Here is a 5,866-nt window from a genome sequence, read left to right on the forward strand (position 1 = left end):
ACTGGAATTCGGGACAAATGATCTGCTACAACGTTCTCAGTGCCTTTCTTATCCCTAATTTCTAGGTCAAATTCTTGAAGGAGCAAAATCCATCTGATTAAACGTGCCTTGGCATCCTTCTTTGCTAGGAGATGTCTAATGGCTGAGTGATCGGTGTAAACAATGGTGTGGGTCCCAACCAAATAAGATCTAAATTTCTCTAAAGCAAAGACAACGGCAAGGAACTCCTTCTCAGTTGTGGTGTAGTTAAGCTGCGCATCATTTAAGGTTTTACTTGCATAATATATCACTCTAGGCAGCTTATTTATTCGTTGACCTAAGATTGCGCCCACAACATGATCGGACGCATCACACATTAATTCAAATGGTTCAGACCAGACAGGAGGATGAATGATTGGAGCTGATACAAGTGCATTTTTTAGAAATTCAAAGGATTCCAAACACTTATGAGTAAATTCAAATTTAGTATCCTTTGCCAAAAGATTAGTCAGTGGACGTGCTACTTTGCTAAAGTTGGCAATAAACCTTCTATAGAATCCAGCATGACCTAAAAATGAACGTATTTCTTTCACAGATTTAGGTGGTGGAAGACTTGCAATTAGATCTATTTTGGCCTTGTCCACTTCAATCCCCTTTTTAGAAATGACATGGCCAAGAACTATTCCCTGTTTGACCATAAACTGACATTTTTTCCAGTTGAGAACTAGGTGCTTCTCCTTACATCGTTCTAGAACTAATTGCAGGTGATTCAGACACTCGGAGAAGGTTAGACCAAAAACAGAAAAGTCATCCATAAAAATTTCTAGAAATCGTTCTATCATATCTGAAAACATGCTGATCATGCATCTCTGAAAGGTTGCCGGTGCATTACATAGTCCAAAGGGCATTCGTCTATAGGCAAAAGTACCAAATGGACAGGTGAATGTAGTCTTTTCTTGATCTTCAGCGGCTATGGGGATCTGGTTGTAACCGGAGTATCCATCAAGAAAACAGTAAAACTCTTGTCCGGCTAGTCTTTCCAACATTTGATCAATAAATGGCAAAGGAAAGTGATCTTTCCTTGTCGCAGCATTCAACTTTCTATAGTCTATACAGACCCTCCATCCCGTTTGGGTCCTAGTTGGGATAAGTTCGTTTGCATCATTTTGGACCACTGTTACCCCAGATTTCTTGGGTACTACTTGAACTGGGCTTACCCAAGAGCTATCAGAAATAGGATAAATTATTCCACTATCTAGGAGTTTCAGAATCTCCTTTTTAACTACATCCTTCATAACTGGATTAAGCCTTCTTTGGGCTTCTCTTGTTGGTTTAGCCTCTTCCTCTAAGTATATTCTATGTTGAACTATAGAAGGGCTTATTCCTTTGATATCTGCTATGGTCCAACCTATTGCCTCTTGATTTGCTTTTAGAACTGACAATAACTCCTCCTCTTGCTTGGGATCTAGGTCTGATGCAATAATTACAGGCAAAGTTTCTTTGGGTCCTAGATATGCATACTTGAGATGTTCTGGGAGGGGCTTCAGTTCTAAAATGGGTGCTTCCTCTATCGATGGTTTAGGTGATGAGTTCACCATCTCAATGATTGGCTCAGTAGGAAGTGTCGATTTCTGATTAATCTGATTTTCTTTAAGTATTTCATTGACATCCTCAGACTCATGGATTAACCAGGGGTTAGACTCTAGGTCGACTTCATCATCACTAATGTCAATGGATTCATAAATACCATCTTGGACTACATTGACATCAGCATGAGAAGAGGATTCCTGTTCTAAGTTAAAAACATTAAGCTCAATGGTCATATTCCCAAAGGATAACTTCATTAGACCATTTCGACAATTGATTTCAGCATTGGCCGTAGCTAAGAATGGTCTTCCTAAAATGACAGGTATATGTCCTTTAGGATTCGCAACTGGCTCAGTCTCTAAAACAATAAAATCTACAGGAAAAATGAAATTTTCAACCTTTATCAGAACATCCTCGACCATTCCCTTAGGGATCCTGAGAGATCTATCGGCTAACTGTAATGTGATCCCAGTAGGTTGAAGTTTTTCTAATCCTAGTTGTTCATACACCGAATATGGAAGGATATTCACACTAGCTCCTAGATCTAGCAAGGTCTTTTTTATATTGGTTTCTCCAATAACACAAGAAATTGTTGGAGCTCCAGGGTCCTTATATTTAATTGGCACATGGCTAGATAGGTATGAACTGACACTTGCAGCCAAAAATGCTTTCTTTGGTACATTAGTGGTCCTTTTCCTAGTGCAGAGATCTTTTAAAAATTTGGCATAAGTTGGAACCTGATGGATTATATCTAAAAGAGGAATATTAACTTGGACTTGTTTAAATACCTCTAAAATTTTGTCTAAATGTTCAGATTTATTGGATTTCAGTCTGTTTGGAAAAGGAGCTCTAGGACTTTTAAGTACTGGACTAGGTGAATTTTCAGTTTCTGGTGCTTGAGGTTGAAAGGTAGTAGTTTTAGAAGGTGACTCGGCAGATGAGTCATCTATATCATCAAGTGCAACTACCTTATTGTCTATTTGTTTTCCTGATCTTAAGGTATGAATGGCATTTATACCATTAACTTGGTTTCCTTGTTGGGGTCGTGGACCATTTTGGTTCCTAGGATTTGGCTCATGTTGGCTAGGTAACCTACCATGTTCTCGTTCACTAATGGTCGAAGCCAGCTGACTTACTTGCATTTCCAGACGGGCTATAGCTTGGGTGTTATTATTTATGAGTTGACCCGTAGTTTGCATAAAGCTGGTATGTGTTTTCATCATGGCTTCTAGGCTTTTCTCTAAAGAGGTAATTTTTTTGTCATTATCATGGAAGCCTGGCGGGTTGTTCATCACTGGGTTGGACCTTAGATTTTGCTGATTGAAATTTGGATTACCTACATTAGGATTCTGGGACCATGAGAAATTCGGGTGATTCCTCCAACCTGGGTTATATGTGGGTGCATAAGGATTGTTCAATGGTCCTTGATAGGTGGCATTCACCTGTGCACACTCATTTGAGTAGGAACATTCTTCTAAGATATGGTCTGGTGCATTGCACCCTTTACACATGGGTGCAGATATTTGATTTACATTGGCTGGTCTCTGTAATTCTAAGGCTTCCAATCTACGTGTTAAGGTTGCAATCTTGGCCTCTGATGCTAGGGTTGGTTGAATTTGATGCATTCCTCCTCTTGAAGGTATAGCTTTATCAGGTTCCCTAGTTGTTTCCCACTGTAAATTTTTCTCGGCTAGGTCTTCTAAGAATTGCCAAGCTTCAGTAGTTTCTTTGTCCATAAATTGACCTTGGCACATGGACTCTAGCATGGTTCTTGAGTTTGAATCTAACCCCTCATAGATGATCTGGCATAGTCTCCAAGTTTCTATTCCATGGTGTGGGCATTGGGTCAAAAGATTCTTGAAACGATCAAAGTACTTCCAAAATGATTCACCAGCTAGTTGGTAAAATTGATTTATTTCATTCCTAATCCTAGCTGTTTTATGATGGGAGAAATACTTTTTTAAAAATGTTCTCACAAAGCCCTCCCAGGTAGTGACAGAATAGTTTGGCAGACTATAAAGCCACTTCTTAGCATTGTCCTTAAGGGCAAAGTTGATTAATCTAAGTTTGACCTCATCCTCTGTTAATTGCAGTTTCATGGTTGCACATACCTCCTCAAATTCTCTAATAAATATATAAGCATCCTCTAATCCTGTGAATTTTGGAAGCATATTTATGATTTGAGGTTTGATTTCAAAATTGTTAGCTGTGGGTTGTGGCAACCTGATACAAGATGGTTGGATGGAGCCAACTGGATAACACAAATCCTTAAGGGTCATGGGTTGGATTGGTTCAGCCATTGGAACAACAGGAATTGACTCAATTCTAACTAGACGACCCGACACTCTTCTCCACACACGAAGTGTACGGTTCTCGATGTTTATACAATTTTTTTTTTTTAATAAAATTTTTATGTATAAGGAAAAGAAAGAAAAGAGAAAAAGTTCTAAAGAGAAGATCCTAAGGAGTCCTAAATCTAAAGAAAAGTAACCAAATTAATTTAAATTTTAAATTTTTTTTTTTTTTTTTTCAAACAAGTGAATCAATAAATTAAACTCAATCTATCCTAGGGTTAACCTAAATCTAGACAGCTCCTAACTGTTCCAAGATGACCCTTCAAACCTTCCAAGTGGAGATTGATCAACTAGTTAGCCAGGTAAGTATAAGAGGTGGGAGGTTCACTCATCATTGCCTTTCTAGACACCAAACGAGTTGGCCAGGCCAGCAACTGAACCAATTTAACAAACCACCCTCAGGGACTTGCCTAGACACCAACTAATCAAACAACTCAAACTTGGTAGAACTCTTAGGGTTCCTTGTCCTATTGAGCTCGAATTCCTTAAGGTTGACGTCTAATTGATTTTAAGATTAAAAGTCTAGGTAATGCAATATGATGGAGATGGTTTTTGGGCTAAGGAAGGGTAATGAAATCCCCACCTTATCTTGTTAATGGGTTGATGCCCTTAGATTAATTATGAAAATGCAAATACAAATAAACAAGATGACCAAGAATGTAAAAGATTTTAATTTAGAATTTTTTTTTTATTTTGATATTTTACTTCACGATTATGAAATGTCTTTTGTTTTGTTTTATATTTTTTTTTTTTTATGATTAAGTAAATTCAAATGATTAGGTCTAAAAGCAAAAGTAATTAACTAAAAATAATAAAAAAGAAATTAGAAGCGTACCTGAGTTTTCCAGCAATCACCAACTAAATATAGAAACCTAAAGAAAAAAAAAAAAAGAGTTATAACGCACGAAGAACAAATATTTGAAAATAATTTAAAACGCCAAATCCCCAGCAACGGCGCCAAAAACTTGATGTTCAAATCTTAAAATTTGTAAATAAAACCGCAAGCGCACGGTGTGCAGAGTAGCACGACCAGCGAGTACGGGTCGATCCCACAGAGACTTGGTTTTAAAAATGATTTTCAAATCTATGCTCAAGCGAGCTTTAACAAAAATCGAAAGTCGAAAGTTGTTTGCTAAAGACAATAAGACTAAGGATCTAGGGTTTTTGAATCCACTAGATCTAGATTAGGAAATTCTACCTAGAATTTTTCTTATTGATCCTAACGACTACTCCTCTTGTCTTTCCCAAGCATAGATTATGAAGGGACTAAGGCCCAACGATAACCCATCAAGATTCTTTACAGGGGAGTAGTAACTAGGATCCCTTAGGGTTTTCTCCTCCTATGCACTGAATCAAGCATGAACTATGAAGGGACTCTGACCCAACTGTAGTTCATCAAAAATTCTTGGCAAAAGAGGAAGAAAAAGAAATCCTAAGAAAAAGAAAGAACCCTATGTAAAATCTCTACTCATGATCTAGCTTCATCGCAAACCCTAGAAGGGATGCTTAGCTAGACATGATCTAAATCTACTTGCAAAATTTAAATACAGAAAAATAAACTACCCTAATTTCATAAATTAAACTATCCTAATAAATTTAAACTGCATAATTTAAACTAACCTAATTGTATAAAATTAAATTGCATAAATTAAACTATCCTAATTGCAAGAAAAATAAATTGCATAATGTAAAGAGATGAAATTGCATAAAAATAAGATTTTATATATAAAAAAAATTTATTACAAAAACCTCAAAGCTCGAGGCTTGAAAAGAGAGCTAAAAAACCCCACTATCTAGGGTTACAAGCTTGATCAGAAGGAAGAATACATAAAACAAGGGCCTTTGGGGGCTTTTTATAGGCATTTGGGGGTTATAAGGTTTTCAAAACTTCCGATGTGGGACTAAGAGGTTTTAGGAGGTTTATGGTGCGCCGATGGGTCCATGAT

General features: G+C 37.2%; 1 non-coding gene across 1 annotated transcript; it reads left to right on the forward strand.

The window, feature by feature from the left end:
- The first annotated feature begins 3,390 nt into the window (after positions 1-3,390).
- On the forward strand, positions 3,391-3,497 carry LOC140852269 (small nucleolar RNA R71). The gene has a single exon (XR_012135171.1). It is a non-coding gene; the product is annotated as a small nucleolar RNA R71 (small nucleolar RNA).
- Positions 3,498-5,866: the final 2,369 nt, after the last annotated feature.

This window comes from Elaeis guineensis, chromosome 10 (genome assembly GCF_000442705.2).
Source record: "Elaeis guineensis isolate ETL-2024a chromosome 10, EG11, whole genome shotgun sequence".
Classification (NCBI taxonomy): Eukaryota; Viridiplantae; Streptophyta; class Magnoliopsida; order Arecales; family Arecaceae; genus Elaeis; species Elaeis guineensis.